We start from the raw sequence: 25,015 nt of genomic DNA on the forward strand, positions 1-25,015 counted from the left end.
CGTCTCCTTCCTGTGTACACCTGAAGTTTTTATATCTTTCCTGTGTTTACATGTAAGACGATTAGATTGGATTCTCAGGGTAGAGTCTTGAGAGTGTGTGTACTAGGCTCATGTTTTCATGTGGTCATGTATTTGTGTCTACCTTTTAAGGTTCTGTGATCATTCATGTATCTCTGTACCAGAAATAGGGAACATTATATGAGAAAACTGGAAATGGAATGGCCTGAAACTAATTTGTTGTAAGAATTAGGGAACAGAATTGATAGTGTCCTATAAAAAGCCATTGGCACTGTCCTATTTTTAGGTTTCCTAGTGACTCAACCCTATATATGGTGCTCAATTATTTTCAGTCCTGAGGATGAGTAAGTTGCTGCATAAAGCTCCTTGTTACTAAGGAGCCACACTGGAGATCCTGGCCCTGCAGGGAGCTACCCTGAGTGGAGACTCCTGGTACTGTCTTTGCGATGCTCTCTTTTCCTCTGCAGGCAAAGCCTCCCTCTCTCCTCTCTGCATGTCTAATTATGTAATAGTGTCATCCCTTCTTCCACCCCTTCCCTCTCCTGAGAGAAGAAATAAGGTCTAGCCTGGACCAAGCACACACAGCCAGAGCTGGTTGGATCAGCATTGCTGTGTGGAATTGGAGCTGTAGGCTTTACCTGGCACAGGGGCTTATCCTCTCTGAGTCTCTTCTCTCAGATTTATTCTTCGCTTCCATCCCAAAGAGACGGAAGCAGAGGCAGCCAAGGCACTGGGGAATCACAGGGTGGTACTAACCCAGTGAACACTGTTGTATCTTGAAAAGGTTTTCAGATCCCTCACAAAATCGTGTCTGAGCACACATGTGCAGCTTTCTTTTGTTGTGAGTTTAGCCCATGAATGTTTTCTTTACACTTTTTAACAACATTTATTTTGGGGATCAATACAATGATGTCCCTACAGGGGAGGCTTAGAGAGGAAATTATGAGAAAGCAAAACAAATGCTCAGGGCAAACCCCAACTTCACCAGGCGAGCCAGGCACAGGACCCGCACCTTTCCTTCCCTCGCTTTCACTGAGTTGTAGGTTTCGTTTTGTTGTTGTTGTGGGACTTTTGCTGTTTGTTTGTTTGTTTGAGACAGGGTCTCATTATTTTCCTTGTTGGCTTAGAACTAACGGTGATCCCCTCGCCTCACTCTTTCTGAGTACTGAGAATCAAGGCATGTGCCACTATGCCTGGCAGAACTGTGTGTTTGTCTGTTTGCTTTTCAGGCCTTTCTGAGGAGCCCAGGCTGACTTCTTGCCTCAGACCATAGGGTGCCAACTCTGTAGTTATGTCGTACCACACCTAGCTTCCAGAACTGTGCACCCCAAATGTCCATATGTTATCAATAAAGTTAGGTAATTTCATAGATCGCACTTCATAACAATGTTGGCCCATGCTTTAGGGATGGGTTCTTCCATACTTGTGCGCATGTGGGGGCATATTTATATTTCACAGAAGGATTCTGTAAACATTTCTGAGTAACTTTTGTCCACTTAATAATTTAAGATTATTTTCTTAGGAACGATTTAGGCATCAGTCGAAAATATGAGAATGCTTGTGGAACTCTTAAATTAAATTTAAATTATTGTTTGTACTTCTTAACTTAAAAATTGTTCTTGATACAAAAAATTTGACAGAGATTAGTACAAGGTAGATTTTTAGTCATTGGTTTAAGTACTTTGAATTTGTGTTTTCAATGAACTATTTTGATATGTCTTTTAAAAAGCTCTAATTGTATGTGTGTGCGCATGTGTGTGTGCGTGTGTGTTTAAAGTACATGGGTGCAGGTGCCTGTAGAGGCCAGAAGAGGACACTAGATTTTCTTGAACTGAAGCTACATGCCTCTGTGAGCCCCTCCCATGTGGGTGCTGGGAACTGAACTCTAGTCCTACATAAGGGCAGCTTTGCGTGATCAGTCCAGCCCCTAATTACTGTAATTTGTATTTGCTATTGAAATTGTTCTATTTCTGAAAGAGGTTTTCATTGTGGAGGACTCCAAACTCTAGATAACTGAAATGACTTAGAGAAAAGCCAACCACCTTCCTTTGCACATTAAACACACACACACACACACACACATACGCACCCCTCAAAACAAGTTAGATACGTATTTTCAGATATTCTTCACGATTATTGAAATGACTATAATTTCAGTAATATAATTGTACTATGCATTTTAAACCAAATGAAAATAAACCATATATTTTCCAAGAGAGGAGCTAGAACAGCTGCCTTTGTGTTGTGGGCAGTTACAGATGTTTGGCTGTTTATGTCTCCTTTCCCCCTCTTACAGAAACCATAGTCAGGCTTTCCTCTTATGCTGGTCTACGAATTTGTGACTGATGATTATTATGATTCTGTAATGTCCATCCGAGCTCAGTGTCCGTGCAGTCAAGCAAATCCAAGGTGTCTCTCTGAGCGCTGTTGTTCTTTACAACCAACAGCCTATGGTTAGCATAATGTTTGCTTTATGCTCCTGCAGACATTTTACCACTGGAATTGAAGTTTGTAAATATTAGCCTATTGATCTTTTCTGCTCCTCTGGTGAGTATCATCAATCCTTGTTGCATAGGTAAAGGATAAAAGTAAATCTCGAGGTAGACGACTGTTTGTATGGTTGTGAAATCATGCAAGGTAGTCTGACCACATAAAAATCTCCATGCTTTTCGAGAGGCTTGAATTCTATTTGATGCATAAAATCTAAGCAGTTGTGTCTCGTTACTCAGCCTTGTGACTTGTGACATATATCATAATGATCAGACTAGAAATGATCAAATAACATGCTAAAACCATACTTGATTTATTCTGCAGAAACCTCTTGCCATTTGCTTTATTTTTACATTTTAGGTTCAATTTATTGAAGAGTCTAGAGTTCTTCCAGATTCTTTATCTATCTAGGGGATTATCACTTAACTAAGAGACAGTCTTACTCCATGTAGTCACCAAAGACCAGCTTTTAGTATGACCACAGATTTATAAGCGTGTAGCCTCTGAGAGCAACCATCTGCCCTTATTCCTTTTGAACTTCAGTTCCCATGGATCTGTGTTCATATCTGTCCACGGGTTCCCTTGACTGTCATCACTGTATCTTCCTTGAATGATTGCACATGTTATGGAGACCATTTTTTACTTTTGGTTCAGAGTACAGGTGAATGTCTTTTCCTGAGTCCTGTGGATGCAGAAACATCTTCCAGTATTCAAGAAAAAGTATTCATGTTAGTATTTCCATCATCTCCAGAAAAGAAGTCTGGAGTTTGCAGATTTTGTTCAGGAGTAGAATGCTTGCTTAGGAAGAGCACAACTCTGGGTTTAGTCCCAGTGTGGTTGGAGGTTTGAGGGGATCTAAATGATGATGAGGGAGGAGAGAGAAAGAGAGAGAGAGAGAGAGAGAGAGAGAGAGAGAGAGAGAGAGAGAGAGAGAGAGAGATTCTGATTTCTTCTAAGGTCATGTGGCAAATCTCTGCTGTCTGCTTTTTGTACACCTTGAATTAAGAATTACTTTTCTATTGCAATTTATTTTGGACCTTTTCATGTGATCAATAATTCTTAAAGTAGCATTGTTCCACACATCACAAGCCATGCTCCTCCAGACAGTTGCCTACTTTTAAGTGTATGTGCCTGTTATAATACTGTCACAGTGCATGTGTCTGTATTTTCCTCACTGCCTTTGAAGGGTTGGTTCGAATCCTGCTGCAACCCCATCAACACACATCATTGACGCAGGTGGACTCAGAGCATCTAGCCCTAGATGAAAGACCGAGACAAGGCAGCAACCCCAGAAACAGTTTTCATTTTGAGCACAGACCAGAAATCGTGCGCCAAACTAAAGAAAGCATTGCTCATCAGAGAAAACAAACAGAATTCAGGATCTCCACAGCTGGACACTCAACATCTGCAGAGTGTTCCAGAACTCTCTGGCACATGAGTAGCAAAGACCAAAGAAACCAGGCACGTCCAACCTCATGATGGGCCTGGTGCTGAGACTGACAGGCGGAGGATGGAAGTCTGCCTGTGAGGTAACCCCACAGGGAAAACAGACATGTTTGCGTGAATGAACGTCTCAGCAGGGAAATGAAAAGTCTGAGGAGAGAAATAGAAACAGTGGGAAGCAGCCAAGTGGAAACTCAAGAAATGAAAAGTCTGGTTTCCAAAATTCCCCAGTAGGTGATGAATCTGTAAATGTAAACTCTTGACCCTCATGAGGGCAAGCGTGAGGTCTTCTCTCCGGCTCCTTCCGCTTACACTGATGAAGTAGGGGCAGACGGGGCAGTTTTGTTCATCTGGTAGACCTCGTCCTCGGTAGCCTAGAGGGAGCCAGATTGGAGGTATGCGCAGTGAAGGGAGAGACTAGAACTAGGCTGCAGAGGACCCTGGCTCCTCTGTCTTTGGTGTGACCCTCTACTTTGTGCAGTTAGTGTGTCAGGCCTTTGGAGAGCAGGTTCTGTGTCTGTCCTTGGCTCTCTCTGCTGCGAAGCCCTGAGAGTAGTTCAGTCTCGGGTGTTTCTGTCCAGTTCCCCGCAGAGCCGAGTGTGGGCTGAACAAGCGAGCAAAATTTCGATCTCACCACCAATGCTCCCCTTCTAACTTTCTCTCCGAATTCTCATGTCTGTATTGTTAATGCTTTAAGAAATTTTAAAGAAATCGTATTAATTCCTGCCACATTACTTACTATGATGGAAGAATCTTTACTATTTTAGCAATCAGGTTGTATATAATCATCCCTAAAAGTGAACATATCGGCCATTATAAACAGACCTGCCTCTTCTCACCGATCCCTACTTTTGTGTTAAAGATTTTCCTCAACAACCTCAGTTACTGAGTTCATCCTTCAGGACGATTCTTGTGATATTCATCCCTAAACTTTTTCTTTGAAAAATTATTATACATTAGTGTATCTGTTGACTTTTGATCGCTCTGCTGTGTCAGCCTCCAGCCACTGAACCATGGGCATCTTAGATCCTGCATGTTGAATGACTCTACCACGTGTCTACCCCTCCTAACATTCTGGAAGGTTTATGTGACAAAAGGAAGACCAGCAAAGCTATGGCTCCCTATGGACCACTAGCTCCAGGGAGAGAAAGGGACTCACTTTTTTGGTGTGTGTTTATAATCAAATGGCAGGCGTGTCTTAGGTATTTATACTTCTTGGCAAAGTCAGTATTTTGTCCTTTGCCTTAGGCCCCAAGTGCTGTGTAGGCCTCACCCACCGCAAGAAAGGGCTCCAGGATTCACTGACCGTGTTGTCTTTGGATTATTATTTTTCTTTTTCCTCATTAAAGATGCCAGATTGCCTCAAAATAAAAAGTTAAGAGAACTCAGAAGTGCTGATGAAAAGCACTCCTAGAGGGAGGGCAGCCTGTGTACCTTCCACATTGTCATGTCAACTTTCTTCTTATAAGAACGCTCAAGGGTGACATTTCAGGGTGTACCCTATTTCCCGCCCAAAGTCTCTTCTGTTGCCATTCCCCCCCACCCCCAGATCTCCACACTAAAGCCAGTAAGGAATATTGTAGTGGTTTCTTTGAACCTACTATACTGTGTTTGTATGTAGTATACATCCATTCCCCACCCCTGACCTTGCTTTCTTGTGGAGCATATTGCCTGCTGCTGCCACCAGATGGCAGCATCTTCGCATAGTTTTGCACACACTCCCTGGGCCTCTGTGCAGAGATGAGAGCAGACAGGAGGCTAACACCAAGCCCCTCCTCCCTAGTTCACTCTTTTGAATCTGATCCAGTTTGGATAAACCAAACAGCAAAGTTGTTTTACCCTTTGTTTGTAAGGGATGGGGGGGGGGAGGAGAGGGAGGAAATATATCTTACACGTTTTCACACACATTTAAAACATTTAATACTTTATGAAAACAGTTGCTTTATGTGTATATAGTATTCTTTTCTCTGATAAAATAACCAATTCCCTCTGTCATGGCTGCTTTGTTCAATACCCATCTCAGTGATAAACATTTTTCTTCTATGTGGAATGCAGTGCTGTGTCCCAGATACAAATCTTCATGGATGCTTCTCAGTTTACTTTCAAATCAACTGATATATTGTTTGCTAGCTAGGTATGTATGTCTGTCAAAGCCCCTGATTGATATGGAGAACTTCAAAGGCGACCCCACCTATGTGTATAGGGCAAAGGCATCTCCAGCAATGGCAGGCTGTTCAAATGACACTGAATAAATGGGATGGCCACAGAGAGGGCAGCTTGGTAAATGCCACTGATTTGAGACATGCGGCAGAACCACTCACCAAACCCATGCTTTATCACATCTGGACAGATGTGGAGAATCCGGTGGCTTCTGACCTGGGCCTTTCTTAGGCATGTCACTGGTCATTGGGCAGGCAGATGTCCTTCCAGGGAAGTTTATTTGTGCTACATATAGCCATTTGGAGTTTGGGAAACTGTCGTCTCCCAAATTAGGGATTTGGAATCTTCTCATTACTTTTATTTTTAAAGAATTAATTGTATTATTTTAAATTGTGTGTACCTGTATGTGTGTGTGTGTGTGCGCCCACAAGTGTAGTGGAGGCCAGTGGTGCCTGCTTCCCTGGGTTTGAAGTTACTGGTAGTTGTGAGCCATGTGACCTGGGTGCTTGTAATCATTCTTTTTATTGTGATAAGCCACAAAACAGCCACTCAAAAGAGTTCATTCATTGCACTCACAATGTCGTATACCAACACCCTGATGCCTGTAACCATTGTCTTTTAACTTTTCATTTTGATATAACTTCAAATCGGAGAAAAGGTACAAAAATAGTCCAAGAAGAAAGAAATCTTTCATAACCGTCAACCAAAAGCACCCTTCCCATTCCATTGCTCATTCATTGGTTGGTATGTTCTGCCTTTGTGTCTCTGCATGTATGTGCAGACATATGCACATTCTCCTCCACCCTGACACTTCTGCAGGCATGGTGAGGCCCTGGGCCTTGTGTCCCTGGAGACTGTGGCTTCCACTTCCCTGACAAGGCCAGCCGTACAGTTGCAAACCCTGAAAATTTATGGTCCATACAGTACTCTGTCTTTCTCAAATTTCACCAAGTGCCACTCATATCTTTTTCCCTGGTGCAGGATCTGTCTGCAATCAGATTCTCTGCCTGGTTGTTCCTCATGCTGTCAGAACATTTCCTTTGTGTTCCTCGACCTTGGTGTGTCCTGAGGAGCACGGCCCACTGCCTGCTTTTCTACTGTATCTTAGGCTATCCTTGCTCTGTGGAAATGTTTCTTGGTTTTCAGTATTAACTTCATAAACATTGTTAATTATACAATTCCTCCAAAATTCCGTGGAGGTGACATTTCTTAGTTTTACTGTTCTACTCCCGGGGGTTGCAGTGATAACAGATTTAATTCCGCAAGAGCACACGGAGAATCTGGAACCTAACTTTGTACTCAAGAAGTCTGTAGCCAGAGTTTTATGACGTCAGGACCCTTAGGCAGAATGGAAAGGTCTGTCATGCTGCACTCTGGGTAAAGCCGCTGTTGTTCCTGCGTCACCGCGGAGTTTGCCGTTGCTGTGCTGACCTCTCAGATACTGAACGGGAGTGGGCAGTGAGAGCGCTTGTGAAAACAAGGTCAAGCCTTCAGTGCGACCCAAACTCCTGAGGCCACGGCCTGGGCTCTCATCTTTCCAGGGCAGGATGGGTCACTGTGCACCCCTCAGTCTGACTTTCCCCCGCAGGGCAGGGTACTGCTTCTACCTGAGAATAAGTTGGTTGTTCCAGTTCTGCTTTGCAGCTAATTTCTCTTGACTTCTTTAGGTCATTATTTTCCAGCCAACACCAGGAACAGGCTCTTGAGGAAGTGGCACGGCCTTGCATTCTTCTCTCCAGCCCCTCACCCAGCCTCTACTAAATATTTGCTTCTTCTGACCCAGCCTGATGAATCTGATAACAACTTTGCATGAAAAGGTTTCTACTTTTGTTGGAAAGTTGAAATGCAAAAGTCCAAGGCACCACATGCAGATTAAATGGACAGACAGTCACAGCTGTTTGTCCCTACTAAGGAGGAGTTCTCTGCTTTGAACTCATGCACGTTTATTTTGGAACTGATGTGTGATTAGCTAACCCCTTACACAAGGCTTCAGCTAAAGCTCTCTTGCATTGCGAACCACAGGTTCGCTGCTTTCTCAGGAATTCTGGTCAGGTGCCTTAGAAACTGTTCTTCCATTTGAGTTTGACTGATATTATCTCATGATTAAACTCGAGTTAGGTTTTTTTCAAGGAACAAAGTAGAGGTAAAGGACCCTTCCATCACAGCATGAAGGGATGCGTGCTGTCTCTTGACTTTTAACACTGTTCTTAAAGTCTTTCTGTGCTCTGTAGTTTGTGGTTCAATTGCTATTTCTTTAAAGTGAAATACTCTGAGTTCTGCTTTTAACTATCTGTATAAAATGGGGGAAACTCCGAGTCAGGATACAAAACCAGAGCATTGCCTCATCTGCTCTGAGTTCTTTTGCAAATTTTAACCTCTACTTGAAAAGCATGGATATATGACGTTGACAAAATGCACCAAGTCTTGAGTGCTCCTCTGAGATTTTTAGGGTGATTCTCGGTGGGTTCTGAGCTGACCTCCTACAAAAAAGCATAAGGGAGATGAAGTGATTTTCAGTATTGGTTAACGTTCTCCAGGACGCAGAGTGAGCGAGAGGGCTAATTATCAGGAGTTGCCTACGTGGGTCTTAGGAGTTTCTCATCTGCCTCCTACAATATGGAAACCCAGGACAGCTCATTGTGTCGTGGAAGGCCTGGGCACTGAGAGCTGATGGTCTGAGTCCAGGGAACCCGAAGTCTGAGAAGTAGGAGCCCGAGGGCAGAAGACCCGTGCCCTAGCCAAGCAGGCAAGTGTAGATTTTCTTTCCCTCCACGTTTTTCATTCAGACTACATGGCGACCACCATATTGGGAGGGTCATCTACTTTACAGATCTATGAAGGACTTGTATTTAACCAGCTGTGGGAAGTTACATGGTCCACTCAAGCTGACAGCTGAAATTAGCTGCTGTGTTCTGAATGTTCCCTCCAAAACAGGTTGAAATGTAATTGCCATTGTAACGGTGTTAAGAAATGTGACCTTTGCTGGGCAGTGGTGGCGCATGCACACCTTTAATCCCAGCACTCAGGAGACAGAGGCAGGTGGATCTCTGTGAGCTCAAGGCCAGCCTGGTCTACAGGAGCTAGTCCCAGGACAGGCTCTAAAACCACAATGAAACCCTGTCTCAAAACAAAACAAAACAAAACAAAACAAAGAAAAAAAGAAAAAAAGAAATGTGATCTTGCTGGGCAGCAGTGGTACACACGGTGACACATGCCTTTAATCCCAGCACTGGGGAGGCAGAGGCAGGTGGATTGAGTTTGAGGCCAGCCTGGTCTACAGAGAGAGTTCTTGGATGGGCTCCAAAGCTACACAGAGAAACCCTGTCTCGGGAGAAAAAAAAAGTGTGACCTTGGGGAAGTTATTCAGCCTTCCAGACTCCACTCTCATGAATGGATTGGGGTGATTTCAGAAAGAGCGGCTTAGTTATCGCTGGTGTGGGCAGCGGATGCAAAGGATATGGTAAGGCCTCATCCTCCTATCTGCTGCCTTCCCGCCACACGGCCTTTGGGACAGCCCTCACCACACTGATTGTGAACTTCCAAGTCTCTGGAGTATTGGGCCAAATTAGCTTTTATCAGCAATGATGTATTCAGTCAGTGGCATTTCCTTAAAGGAACAGGAAAAAAAAAGACGAAGACAATAGCCATCCCATTAACCATCTATTAGAGCGAGCCTTCCAGTTTCTGACTTCCCACCCAAGTGACCCTACCGGCATTGCTTTTGAGAGGAGGAAATTTATTTCTGTCTGTGAGTTGTTCTGGAAACTGATTTTAATCAAATATATATATATATATATACCCCAGAAATAGAAGTAAAATAGGTATGGATTTATATCGTTTCATTCACTCGTGACTCCTCTTGGCTTTTGTATACACTGAGTATTCAACAACAAGTCAACCTAAAGGGCTGGAGGAGTCCACACACTTTCAGTACTTAGTCCCCCAGCAGCTTAGAGAGCCACTCATTAGCAGTGCACCTTGGACAACTGTCACAGCGGCGTCCTCAGCACGGGGACGAGAATGAAATAAAGCCTACAGCAGAGGAAAACAAATATGGGTAGGCTTTCAAAATGAAGCTACTATTTAGAAGGTCGCCCTTGTTTATTTCCTAAGGTTTAATTCCGCTTATGGTTCCTGGCACGCTCTCAAAATTAGTGAGCTGTAACTTGAATATCACTAATCATCTATGCTTCCAATTGGAAAGGAAAATTAATTTGCTCTGTCGCTGGGGGACGGTGGGAACAAGCTCTGTTCCCGTGGCGCTCCTGCACCCTCCTTGCTCTGTTGTTCTCACTGCTGGTCTTTCTTGCTTGGTGAGTGGTTGACAGCCAGTACCATGGTGTCAGGAGTATTTGCCAGCTACATATGTGCAGAAGGCTTCCAGACAGGGCAGAGAAAGGTAAGTTTATGTACGTCAGCCCCCAGTTTTCCTTAGAGCAGGTTGTGCTTAGAGGACTGACTATTCATCAAAGTACCCAGTTGGAAAGGTGACCTGTGATCCATTGAGGCTTTTCATTTCAACCCCATTGAGAACACTTCCTCCCATTTTCTACCTGATTTTAAACATACAGGGTGTGTCTGCTTCTGTGTGGGGCCCCATCCCCCCTGAAATATGTACCCAAAGTGCTCCCTAAATATTTTTTTGCTGCTATATCAGTTCTATGCCTTGTCACTGAGCTGTGTATTCTCACTGATTTTTAAGAATCATTTGTCATAAACTATACATATTTCTGAAAGGCATGAAATATATTCTTTTATTTTCTTTAATTTTTCTTGCTATTTTTGTGTTTGTACCAGTAGCAGTGACAAGACAAAGATTGGTACTAGGTTCCCACTGCTATTTTTATTCTCCGATTCTTTCTAGGTTTTATCATCACCAGGAGAAATTATTCTGTTTTACTGGACACACTATGTCACAGTGTTTTCTTGTCTTTTGTTATTCCCAGTCGCCTTAAAGTTGTTGCCTTCATTGAGTTGATGCATTGCCATACATCTTGATATTTAAAAAATATTAATTTATGTTTAATCACGTGCACATTGCATGCCTGTATGTGGTGTCTGCTGAGATCAGGAGAGGGCTTCAGACTCCCTGAATCTGGAATTACAGGCCCTTGTGAGCTTTCCAATGTGGGTCCTGGGAACTGAGCTTGGGTCCTGTGCAGGAGCAGCAAGCTCTGAGCCATCCCATCTCTTCGGTCCAGCTTTGATGTTTTTACTTATTGTGGTTCTGTGATTTTCTATTTTTATAAACATAAGTCAACCAAGCATGTTTGCTCTGAACAGCTTCCCTTTTCCACGTGTACTACATGGGTGTTTGAAGATGTTCATGCCTCTTAGTCTGGATGTTGCTCTCTGCTCTCTTTGTTTGTCCTTTAGTGGTGTCTTTTCTATGGAAGAGCTTTGTCATCAGCCAGAGATCGGGAGATAAGCAGGCCTTCTGTCTGGAAGCGGTCCTCTTATGTGATACCTTGCCATCCTCAGGAGGTTCTGAATAGGAAATGGCAGTGAAGGGACAGTGTCTGGGAGTCTCTGGGGTGCTTGTGCAAGTACAGAGTTGTAAAAGGCCACCTTGAAATTAATTTACGCAGCCTGCTGGACCCTCCCCAGAAGTTCTTTCTGGTAAAATAAAAAATCGTGTATTCTCTCCCATGCCAAGCCCTAGAAACTAGCTTTGTTCTCTGGTCTGCCATTGCAAACATTACTCAGAGGTTGTATGTCTAATCTGTCACCCACTGTCATTAACAGTCATTTTCAAACATCACAGCAAACTTCCAGGTAAAAGCATGCCCACTCTTGTGCACTGAGACTAGAGATGCTGTCCATTCTGCTGTGAGGAGCATGGGCCGTTTGTTGGCTTTTGAGTTGGTCAAAGGGAAGAGAGGGAGCAAAGGCTTGAGAAGTGTTTGAAGAGGACTCTGTGTAAGGGTCTGTGGCGGGGCAACTGGGCCAAGCAGCTGTGTGGTTTCCCTCGCCCTGGAGGGAGGACTTGCTCCAAGCCTGACAATGCCTTCCGTGATGTGTCAGCGTTGTCATCCCATTCCAGCTGGACAGTGACATTTGCTGAACCATCTTAAAGTAGTGTGGGCAGCGGCCAGTTTGTATTGTGAGATGGTCACGCCAGGTGACAGCCTGCTGTGAAGCCCAGATTAAAAGTCTGGAAGGAACAAACACTGACTCTGCTCACCCACACATTCTCCCCCCATCCCTTTCCCTTTTCCTCCTTGTTTTTCCTGCTTCTGAAATGCAATGTGCTGTTTTTCTTTTCCTTGTCTCCCTGTCCTCCCCACTGCCTTTCTGTGTGTTCCCTCTACCCTGACTTTACCCACTCTGCCTTGTTTGGGGGCATCGGGGAAACTACTTTAAACCTGGAGTGTTCTAAGGAAGTGTGATTTTTATAGTGAAAAACTATAGGCCTCAGGGATTGCATTTAGAGGTTGGTGACAGAGGCGAGGCTGCTGTGTGTGGCCCCGTGTAAGTGCTCTTAGGGTGATAATGCAGTGTCTCAGGTGGACTCGACTGTATCGTGGGGCAGCTGATTTCACTTTGGCCGGATGCTGACCTCTCTCTGCCATGTAATTATCAGCTTTCAGCCGTAGATCATAGCGTGGCTGCTGTTCAATGAGTAGAACCAGGTGCTAGCGTCGGGAGTTTTTACCCGAGGGACGCAGTGGGCACACACACACACACCCTTGGACATCTAGCCAGGAATGCTATTTAAACTCAGTCGCTTGATGCTGGATTACGAGAGACCTGACATTCGTCCCCAGACAGCTGCTCGATACAGATGACAGATGAGCCCCAAAGCTTCAGGCTGACATGTCCAGATGCCCAGGGGTAAACTGATCCTCTTCTTTTTAGGCACAGTGTCTGTGCTGACTCTTTAGAAAGCAATCACAAGCCGTTTCAGTTTCTTTTCCAGCTGAAGCTTAGGGACTCACGTTTTGATGATTAAACCAGAGATTGCTAGAATCTTTCCCCAGGCATTGTAAACAGAAGTAAGCTTGCCTCCTTTCCTGGGTGTCTCAATGAAGTGGGACCTTTTAGTGTTATACTAACAACAGAAAAGTGAGCTGGTTGCTGACACCCCCACGGCGGGAATGGCGTGAAGCCTGGGATGGATAACTCATTTTCTTGAGATGTGTATGTAAGCTGGGGTAAGCTGGGTAAGGTTCATGACAAAAGACTTAAGCTGTTAGTCAGGGTCTCATGCACTTTGTTAAGGAATTGGGTAAGTGCTTCCAACAGATCCAGGACTGGAGTGGAGCTGTATATATACCATCTTTTCCATATCTATAAGGTTTTATATATGACACAAACTAGGTCGCTTATGTTTCACCAAAAGATATGCAGATGTGGCTCTCGCCAGCATCCTCATTAGAGTGACATCATCTTTAAGCCCTGCATGGCAATCCGCAATGCACTGCTGGGATGCCCAGAGAAGACAGGATGACCTGGAAGTCCAACTACTTCCTTAAGATTACCCAACCGTTGAATGATTACTCAAAATACTTCACTGTGTGAGCAGACAATGTGGGCTCCAAACAGATGCAGCAGATCCTCATGTCCCTGCGAGGGAAGGCTGTGGTGCTGATGGGCAAGAACACCATGATGCGCAGGGCCATTCGGGGGCACCTGGAAAACAGCCCAACCCTGGAAAAACTATTCCCTCATATCCGGGGGAATGTGGGCTTTGTGTTCATCAAGGAGAACCTCAGTGAGATTAGGGACATGCTGCTGGCCCATAAGGTGCCAGTTGCTGCCCATGTTGGTGAAATTGCCCCATGTAAGGTCACTGTGCCAGCCCAGAACACTGGTCTGGGGCCCAAGACGACCTCTTTTTTTTCCAGGCTTTAGGCATCACCACTAAAATCTCCAGGGCACATTGAAATTCTAAGTGATGTGCAGCTGATAAAATCTGGAGACAAGGTGGGAGCCAGTGAGGTCGCTCTGCTGAACATCTCCCCCTTCTCTTTTGTGCTGATCATCCAGCAGGTATTGGACAGTGGCAGTATTTACAGCCCGGAAGTGCTTGACATCACAGAGCAGGCTCTGCACTCTCGCTTCCTAGAGGGTGTCCAAAATGTTGCCAGTGTTTGTCTGCAGATTGGTTACCCGACTATTGCTCAGTGCCACACTCTAGCATCCCTGGGTATAAGCGGTTTCTGGCTCTGCCTGTGGAGACTGAGTACACCTTCCCACTTGCTGAAAAGGTCAAGGCCTTGACTGATCCATCTGCATTTGTGGCTGCTGCCCCTGTGGCTGCCGCCACCACTGCTGCTCCTGCTGCTGCTGCTGCTGCTGCTGCTACTGCAGCCCCAGCCAAGGCTGAAGCAAGGAAGTCGGAGGAATCAGATAAGGATATGGAATTTGGTCTTTTCAACTAACCCTCTCAAAGCAACCAACTCAGACAGCCTACTGAGAAACATGGAAATAAAAGCTTAACTTCTGTTAAAAAAAAAAAAAAAAGGAGATGCAGATGTAAGCATGTAGGCTTGGAATCATTTCCACCATGGCAGTCTGTCTTTGACCTTTCCAAAGCCACCAACGCAGGCTGTGTTCAATGATCTTTCTGGCGTATGGTCGTGGAGGTTCTTCTGTATGGAGCCAACAGGGAAGAGAGTGGCCTTTTAGGAGGAATGCAATTTTCTCTAGGCTTTAAACGTAACAAGCTGATATCAAAGCAGGGTTTTACCCCGTGTATATCCCTTAAGGCTTACAGGGGTCAGATGTTGTCACAAGCCTTGAAGCAGTCAGAGGAGATGGGAGTCCATGGTTGTCACAAAATCCTTTTGGAGACTCTGCTTTAATTACTATCTCAAAAATATTATCATGACTCTCAGATTTTGAAATGCATCTTCTTTATTCCACTTGAAATAAATTCCCTGATTATTGGTCCTACTTATAACCACAGGAATATTTGAAACCATACATTCCAATGGAAATAAAAGGAGTCTTAGACATTGAATCTGTTGTTTCCTTCCATCCATAGTCACTGTGATATGTCTCCTCAGTGACCGTCCTTGGACACTCAGGTCATCACTCAGGCCAGTAGGTAGTGTCCCACACAAGGAGAGCTCCAGCCCTGGTTCTCCTACTGGTGAGGTTAGAGAACAGGGCAGGATACTGCTGTCCTCCAGTCTAACTGCAGAGTGTGTCTCTAGAGTTAAAGGAGTTATGTTTTAAATTCTGAGCTACTGTAGATGTAATTCTTAGAGATATTTTATAAGGCAGATTACGTTATGATACAGAAATAGCCTTTCACATTTCACTGAAGAGTAAAGTCTGGCAAAATGTGTTTGCTCTAACAGAAGCTTCTGCGTGTCCATTCCCACGTTTCTCCTCATCAGGACCCAGGTACCCTGTGGCTCTCCACCCCTAAGCCCCACAGCAGACGATCAACGTGCTCAGAGCTCGCTTGACATGGGGAATGGGGTGGCTTCCGTGAAAATCGCCTTTGGGGCCTCAGTTTGCTGTACTGAGCGTGCGGTATTGTAGGAATACTTGGAGCCTGTTGGCTTCCCTCAAGTGTCCCAAGGACCTGCTGCCTTTCTTTCTCAGCATGTGTCTGCTTGCAGGGTGCTAACAGTTAAGGGACGGAACATTGCCTTGAGTTCCAGTTCTGTCGGAATTGATAATGTTTCAGCTAAATAAAAAAAACACTGGCCGACTAACAACTGACTGACATAGCTTAGCTCGGCACATGTTGTGAATTTTGAGATGGAGTTTATCTTATTTACCATTTAACTGATGAAGCCTCTAAAAGAGGGAGAGAAGTCTAGTCAACAACCTAGGGCACAGTGTCTGGATGGGACCCAGGGAGACAGGGAATGAAAACCTGTTGAAATGCCTTTTAGTCTCATGTTAAAGCATCAAGAGAACATTTCCTGGGCATTACAAGTTAGTTTTGTTTCTGAAATATCTTAAGTGGCTCAGAAGAGCACTTCAGTTTGAAATGACCTTTTTTTTTTTTTTTTGGTTGGAATTTTTAGATAAAACCACAGTCTCTCTCACCTCAGCCTTCACACAGTTCTAAAGAACAGGGTGTTTCAAAGGAGAAGAGGCTCAGAGCTGAAGGTGACAGGAGAACCATCTGGAATCAGTGGTGTCCATAGGGAACTGCTGGTTGTTGTTTGTTTGTTCTGATGTTGTCCTCACCGTGGCCCTGGAAACACACTGTCTTTGAGAATTATCTTCAGGATGGTTGCTGGAGGCTCTTCTCACTCTGGCTCCTAGTACTGCCTGATCGTTTGTATCCTCTATGTGTTCTATGCGCTAGAAGTGTTTTTGAAATAGTATGTGATTAAACTCAAAACTCTACTTTTCCTGGGTGGACAATAGTACACAGTTTCAAAGCTACAACCCAGTAGGAATCTCCCAGCACTTCCCTTGAGGGCTTGTTCTCCTCTTTAATAGAGCAAGCATTACTCCTGGCTTTGTTGACGAATTTCAGTTTTTTATGTAGCACTGATTATACTCAGGGGAAGGTGAGGTATAAATACATTCTTTAAGCTGTATACATTTTACAGGTTCTCATAAATTAAAAGAGAAACAAGATCCTGGTTTTAGGAATAAACTCATGAATTACTTGTAGTTAATAATAAGTTGATTCTCTCTCTGTATCTACATGTATATGGTCTTATGTCCTTTTGCAACATGCCACTGAATGAAGGATACATTATGTCCAGTGCAATCTTTTGAACTATCACCCAATGCCTTTTATTATTTAGATATTTTAAAAAATATTATGTCCATTGAATAAGCTCTGGTGGACTCAGAGATACATAAATGTGTGTACATTTAGCAGTTCCATAAACAAAAAGTACAAAGGAAATATCTCAGCTGTAACTTGTCTCTGAAGCTTCTTTTTTGTGTGTTTTTAAAGTATTTTATTGATCTCTAATTTTTACGTACGTGTATATGTGTGCTTTTGTGAGTTTATATGTACTGCACTCAGGCAGGAGACCATAGAAGCCAGAAAGAGAGGGTTGCATCCTCTGGAACATGGAGCTACCGTGTGGGTGCTGGGAACTGGACCCCGGTCCTCTGCAAGAGCAGCCAGTGCTCTTCACCATTGAGCTATCTCTCCAGCCCCATTCCTGATAGTCTTACCTTTTGAGTCCAGTTTGTTGGAATGATTCAACATGGCTGCATTGTTGATCCCCGATGCTGCTGTGAGGTTTGGCCGCATAGCTTTAGAAGGATCTGAAGCAGAGCAGAAGCCTACTCGTGCTCAAGCTACACACTTGAGTGAGTCTTTAGAGCAGCACACTTCTGGCAACTTCTGGGCTAAGGATGGAGAGAAACAAGCCGGCAGCCATTTGGATCTTGGCCTTTAGAAACTCTTCCGCATGCTCTCGGGCTATCATCTAGACCTTGGTACCCATTCTGCTCATTTGATACTGACATTTTTGGTATTCACACATGGACACACAGAGAAAATGATGATGGCTATCTATGTGACAGCAATTAATTTGCAAAAATTTATCTCCCCCAGGTTTAGAAACACTAAAATTTGGAGGCTTCTTAGAATCAATGAAAGTGATTCTAAGTGAGAAAAGGCTTCTTAGAATCAATGGAAGATGGTAGTGTTAATTCTGAGTCCTACTAAGTAAAAATAGAACTTACAGAATTTTCAGTGTGAGCTGAGAATCATCTCTGAATTGTGGAGTCTTGTAACAGTCATTCAAAATTGTAAATCACAGGCTCTAAGAGTTGAAGTGTCCTCACTTCCTAATGTAAAGCACCGTTCCTTGCAGTGCTCACAAATATTAACAATGCATTCAGGACATCTGGAGTGACTCAATTTGCATATTTAAATAAAGGATTAAGATTATTTTTTTTCTTAATAAGTCAGCTGCTTGTTTTTACTCTAAAAAAATCCTACTTAAAAGATATTCTTTTCATTAAAGACAGGACGAGCCAGGGAAAGCGGCAGCCCTTGCACCCTGCACATCTGGAGTCCTAGCTGCTTTCTCTCACAGTGTTGAATTTTGTAGCCGTAGCTTGTCATCTTTTTAGAAATATGAAGAAAGCAAAAAAGGTAGTATGGCATTTCCTTTCAGGGTCTCTCATTAAACATTTTTAAAAAGACTGTTCAAGGATTACTTAATTCTGTCTAATGTCTAACTTTGTTGTCAGTTGTCCACTAAGCAGTCAGCCTGCAGTTGAATGTCAGTGCCAGGACCTGTGACTGGTAGAACAGGAAGGCTAACAACCAAGGTTGTTGTGCTCTGTAGAACAGTGTAGCTTTCCAGGTAACCTAGCAACCTTGCGGTCAAGTTCTTTCTGGAAACACAATGTATCCTTTTCTACCCCAAACTGATCTTTGAACCGCAAGACTCCTTTCTTAGCATCCTGTCAGGTCCTTCAATGTTAAGCTATACAAATTTTAATACATGTTTACTGTTTTTAGGAGTCCCATGTTTAATTTCTAGAAACTTTTGCTCCATCTGTCATTAAACTCTTGAAGTCACATAGAGTTTCCATTTGTTAGGATTCATATTTATAGACTGCCCGCTGTGGCTGGTGCCTCCTGCAGCGGTTTTAGCATGTTCAGAAGCAGGTGTCTGAGACTATGCATAGGTTAGATTTTATCTAGTGGTTCAAATACGATTTCTCAGGAATTCTTCTTGTGTGAATGAAAATTTCAGGAGCTAGGCCTGGAAGGTGTGCAGAGAGACACCCAGGACCGGCACACCCACCTCAGAAGTTAGGGATGTGGTTGTGCAGGCAGCCTTGGGGAAACCGTTTGTGTTCTCTTCCACAGCAGGGAAGTGCTTCTCAGCACCTGCCTTTTGTTTTCCAAGGAGCTTGGAGCCATTTTGTTTTCAGAGGCCCCTGAAACTCATTAGTTGGGTCCTTAGAGTAAGCTTGCAAAAAAAAATGTTCTGAGGCACTGAATTGAGTTCAGACCTCTGCACCCTGCACACTATGATTCTCACTCTTCTGTGACTCTGATTTCTAGCCTTCCCTTCATACCTTTCTCTGTGCCCCTCCCTTCGTCACTTAGAAATGCTGCCACACCTGGAATATTGTAGAAGATGATACTGTGTTTGGTCAAGGTAGATAGTTCTCTGGTTATTTTTTTGGTTATTTGAGGGTTTTCTGTAGCAATTTGGTAAAATCCTCTACAGTGAAATGCCTAGAAGCAAATAAGAAGAAATTTCTTTTATATTTTCCTAGTGTGCTAGTTTTATCTAGTAGTTACCAAGCCATTTCCCCAAGATAGCATAGGTTGGACATCCATTATTGATGTGCTTGGGGCTAGAAGTAGTTCAGAATCTAGAAGTTTTGGGATTTTTAGGGTATTTGCATAGATGTTATTTACTGACCATCTTTAGTCTTAAATCTGATATAGTCCAAAACTAAGAACTCCCTGAATAGCACGTTGGTGCTCCAAAAATTTCTCATTTCAGGATTTGGATTGTCAGCTTAGGGATACTCAGCCTGTAGTTGAAGTACCCCATGACTGAAGTGACTTAGGTCTCTATTTTGGTCGGAGGGACTACTCTGGGAACATTACTGCAGTACTTACATAACCCGGCACCTGGAAGTTAGGTGAAATGTGGCTGAATCTATACATGTGTCAAAATTGAGAAATGTTACCGAGTCTTCTTTGCCAGAAATCCTTATAAATAGAACAAGTTACCTTTCCCCATGGGACACTGGAAATTTCCATGCTTGAATACAGGGAGTCAGAGAAGGTAGACTACATCCGCCATCCTTGGGGGAGTTTTGATTTTTAATCAGTATTATCTGGTCCTCTTGGCAGCAGCCTGGGAATGGGGAGATGATGTCATGGAGTCAGGCAGGAAGACCCATTAGGAGGATGTTTGCAAGGTCTGGGGGTCAGTACGGACTCAGAAAAGTCCCTGGAATTGGAACTTTGAATATAGTGAAAAAGCCTACTTTCCATTGACATGGGAAGTCTAAACAGTTGTTTGAGATCCTAAAGGTTTCCAAGCTTAGAGTGAGCAGAGAAGATTTGCCTCCTGGGAAGCAATGCTGAGAGAAGTGGAGGATTGTAAGGGTGAAAATTACTTACTGGTCCACTGTTAATATTTCATTTGGGCCCACCTGGTGCTTTGTGCCTCTTCTGGTTTTGTCTGCATGCCAGGGCAGTGAGAAGGTAGAGAGACTCCACAGCAGACCAAGGAAGGAAATGAATGGAGGTGAAATTTCTAGAAGGGTTAGCTTACTGTTGTTCTCAGATTCTCAGCTAATACAAAAGATGACACTGGAACCCTGGTAGTGCTTTGATGTGGACACCCTGCTGCCTCCTTCCCTGCTATGATGGCAGGTTAGCTCAGTCAGCCAGCAGCTCTCCCTGAGACAGACCTCCAGGCCTGCAGGGCCATTGTCTTAAAGACATGGAGTCTTCCGAAGGGCAGAGGTCATGGAAGCTTCAGCACACATCTCAGAGAAAAGAGTCTCCTGGGCATCTTTTGGGGAGCCAGCTGTGCGTTTTGGGTTCTCCCTTGATGGACTTATTTCAGCAGCCCTTTGCCCCATTTCGCCAGAATTACCAGAAAGAGCCTGTCAACTCTTGCCATGAGAAATGAATACTTGTGGCTGAGCAAGGCCACCCATGGACGCTGGGTTCTGTGCTACAGTTTGACGCATCCACAGAAACTTCTTCCACCAGATACCGAAGAGAAAACATAGCCCTTGACTAGAAAATGCAGACTGGAGCAGGGAAATGTGCTCTTTTGTAGACAGAAGGATGTATAATATGCTGAGGGTGGCCCTACAAGAGCTGCACACATACACACTGAGTCTATTCAGGAAGGATTCATTTGTACAGGATTGAATTATTCCTATTAATATTCCTTATCTGAGAGAAACAGAGGCATCTACTGGATGTCACAAAATATAATATGAAAACTCATCTCCGGCGTCGTCTTTAGAGTATCCCTTCCTCGTTGTTGAAACTGTAATTCAGTTCTCCTTTATTTGCTGGCACATAGCAGCTGGGGAAGTTCACCGTTCAGCATTGAAGTATTATTGAAAGTAAATACACATCCGGGCTTCTAGCACCAACCACCTTTTGATCTTATTTTGACTGTATTATTCAGTGATATTTAAAGTGCAAAGTCCTGAAATAATTTAAACTACCTAACCTCACTATGGTTGTAATGTTTAATTATGCTTTAAGCATCAGATACATAAATCATAAAGTATATTTTCTGAACTTAAATTTCAGTGTCTTAATATTTCGAGCATTGGACAAAACAGAATACCAGTGATGATGTTCGTACTCACTCCTCGAGCTTCCTTCAAGTCTGACTAGTTTATGGTAACTAAGGAAGAAGAACAGGGTGGCTGAGGATGCATTCAGTCCTCTGGTTTTCTTCTTTACTTGTTTCCATCACTGATCTGTATTATTCTCCTGCACGTTTGCACACTTCGAAAAATGAATGTGGCAACATTAAGAGAATTTCTCTCGCTAACTGCGAGAGAATGTTACAGTAACAGTATCAATTTAGAGCCTTAAGAATAATTTAAATTTTCTGTGAGATTTAATTATGAAATGCCTACTTGTGAGAAGTTGTTTAATAAAAGGAAAAAAGAGTCAGCTGTGCTTAAGAAGGTAGCTCTCCTTTCTCCTCCCACCATGCCTTGCTCTGGGCTGCACTGCCTGCCTGCACACAGGCCATGGGGCGTCCCTCTGGCCCGTGCAGCTCCAGGACACACACAAAGCCGTTGTTTGCTTTGTTCTGTCCTTCCCCCTGTACAGCCAGTTCATACATGTCACACAAAAGCTTGCTTCTCTGCTTTTCAACATATCACAAGCATGCTTACTGTCATATGTGAACATGTGCAGGTCCTTTCTAATGCATTTATATGTAAGTTCCCATCATGAATTCTGGTCATTTCAAGTTCTTTTTACATGTAGTCTCTCCTGCTTCATGCCATCAGGTAGGGACATTTTCCTCTTCATATGCTCCCTTCTTTGCAGTCAGACAGCAAACTCTGTCTACCATTTCTAAATGCTCTCTTGCTCTTGCCTGCAGAGAAACACATGAAATGCATAACATGCTAAGGTCCGCATGATCTCTGCTGTACCCAAAGGGACATGGAAAGCTGCGTCATTTGTTGCTTTCTGTACTTGAACTTGCTGTTACTGATGGTGTTTGGGAAATCGTGGTAAAACATGCTACAAAGAGAGAACCTTGTTCAAGGTGCCTTACCCAGCTGCCGCAAAACTCTCCCTCAGTTCTAGCAAAACCCTCTTCCCCCACCCCAGCCTTAACTTCCCATGAAGCTCCCTTCTGTCCAGCTGAGAACGAAGTCCTTGTGTACTCAGATGGACATTTGTGGATTTCCAGACCTTCGCTGATCCTTCTAGCTTGTTCTGCCTCATTTCAGGCCCAGATCCTGCAGCTACATTCTGTTCTGCCTGAGACCATGTCACATGAGGGTCACCAGAACAACAAAAGCTTTAGAGTAAATAATAAATCTTAATTCCATTTAAACCATTTGCTAAGGTTAGGGGCCACTGGGCATCTCCATGGAATTTACTTAACATTTCTGACACTTCTCATTCTTTTTGAGAAGTTATTGCTTTTATTATTGATAGTTGTCCTAGGGCCTTACTCAAGACTAAGGAAGGTGCACGGCTCTATGTGTGGCTGGGCAGATTTTTATGAACTGAAGCAAGACTGCTGGCCTCGATTCTCTCCATTTGCTAGGGTTTCTTTGTTGTTGCTGTTTTTAATTTAGTCTTTGACTAATTCTTACATGTATATAATCCGTTCTGGCGACACTCATCTCCCTGCCCCCAGCTTTCTCACCCTCTTTACCTACCCTCCCTTCCCAGCAAGTCCCTCTCTCACTATCATGCCTTTTTATTTTGTAATTCGCAAGTTCTCACAGGGGTGCCAGCGTGAGACCGAGTGTGATGCTATCCATTGGGTCATGTTCTACTCTCCAGTGTCTGTTCTCCCTCCTTTAGCCGCTGTCAGCTTCCCGTAGTTCTCAGGAAGGAAATGGACCTTGTTCTAGGTTAGTTCTGCTGTCCTGATAAAACGATAAGCGCAAGAAAGCTGGGGAGGGAAGGATTTACTTCACCTTTCAGGGTTACAGGTCACCTTAGGGAGAAGCCATGACAGGAACTCGAGGCAGGAACTGGAGCAGATTGGGGACTGGCTCTCAAGCTGACAGTCAACTTCCTTTCTTACACAGCTTATGCCCACCTACCTAGGTATGGTTCTGCCCATAGTGGGCTAAGCCCGTCTATACCAATTAGTAATCAAGAAAATGCTCCACCTATGTGCCCACAGGCTGATCTGTTGGAGGTCATCCTTCAGTTGCGAATCTATCTACCCAGATATGTCAAGCTGACAATCAAGATTAGCTACCACAGACCCCATAACCCCCCCCCTCTTCGGCCATGATTGAATACTGTAGGTGGGCCCACTCTTGTGCAAGCCTTGTGCAGGTGACCAGAGCCGCAGTGAGTTCATGAGAGCAATAGCCTTGCCCACAAGACAGAACCTTGAGGCCTTCCTCCTACAATGCTAGTGTTAGAGTGTGGTATCTCAAGTGCAATTAAAAAGTTAACTTAAAATTTATTCTGATGCTCAAACTAAAACTACGGCAATCTCTCATCTTTTACTCACATCCGTGACTGACTCCCTCTAGGGTTGCTTCACTCCCAGACAGCCATCGCATTTCAGCCTTCAATGCTACACAGGTGGTTCCTTGTATTTAGCTGTTCTTAGGTTGAACTAAGATGGGTGGGTATTGATGGTTCAGTTGCCTCACCTTCCCTGCTGGGGGAGCTCCGCATAAGCTGGAGAGCATGGGAGTTGGAAAGCCTCATCAGTATCCTATTGTCAGTGTCCAACACTGCCAGGCCGTTCCTGGAGATTGGACTAGGATGGCATGGTTGATATTGAAGTGCTGACCCAGGCTGGAGCCCTGATCCTACAGTTCTGATTAACTGGATGATGATCAAACCAGGTGATGAATGGATGCTTGAAAGAAATCCCACACTAGCTCAGAAATGGGAACTAGATAGTGATTAATTTAGGGGTTAACTCACAAATCAAAATTCTCTGAAAGAAGAATTTTTTTATGAAAGAAAGAAAGGTAGACAGAGATTGAATCCTGCAATTCAACAATCCGAACAAGCAACCAGAGGAAAGGAGGAAGAAAGAAAAAAGGGGTGGATGCAGGTTCTGCATCCATGTATATAGTATAAGAGGCCATGCCCAGTAGGCGGATAACCAAAGCTATAAGCCTTCCTACAGCAATTGGACTAGCTGTGGAGCGTGGATTAAACTGTTAGGAGAGGCTGCTGGAATGGTCAGGATACAGGTACAGGGTGCTGGTCCCTCTGTGCTCACGTGGCCAGTACTCTGACAGGTCAGGCAAATGAAGCAAGCATCCTGGTGCAGCCTAAGTCTCAGGAGGCCTGATGATGTGGGGTTGTTGTTACAGTGAAGGTGGTGATCCTATAGGGCTCTCTCTCTCTCTCCCTCCCTCCCACCAAATAAAGACATCCTCCTCATCTACGCTCACTGAAATGTGTCTATGCCGTTTTCTTACCAAAGCACGCCTCTCTGGCATAGTTGAATACTGAGCCACAGAGAAATTCTTGAAAAAGTCTGGCGCAGAATGACGTTTTAGGCTATTTTTTATGTTTCACTATGAAATGAATTTGTTTTTGTGTTAGAACACTGTGCAACACCCCTAGTCAAATATAACTAAAAAATCAATGTACCTTAATTAGGAAAAAATGAACCCCAAGAAAGATTATCCATTTTCCTGCCATTACAAATCATTATAAATATCCTGGTCAATTCCCTTTTAGTTTTTAGTGCTTTAAAAATACAGTTATAAAATATCTATCTTGATTTATCTAATAAGAATATAAAGAAGATTATGGATGACATAGGAA

At 43.8% G+C, this 25,015-nt stretch overlaps 1 protein-coding gene and 1 pseudogene across 4 annotated transcripts in view; both read left to right on the plus strand.

The window, feature by feature from the left end:
- The window catches only part of Elmo1 (engulfment and cell motility 1), a 516,507-nt gene that overhangs the window by 227,018 nt on the left and 264,474 nt on the right, over nt 1–25,015 (plus strand). The gene's annotated exons all lie outside the window — the stretch shown is intronic.
- Nucleotides 13,540–14,495, plus strand: LOC148119790 (large ribosomal subunit protein uL10 pseudogene; annotated as a pseudogene).

Source organism: Myodes glareolus, chromosome 14, assembly GCF_982192425.1.
Source record: "Myodes glareolus chromosome 14, mMyoGla1.1, whole genome shotgun sequence".
Lineage (NCBI taxonomy): Eukaryota > Metazoa > Chordata > Mammalia > Rodentia > Cricetidae > Myodes > Myodes glareolus.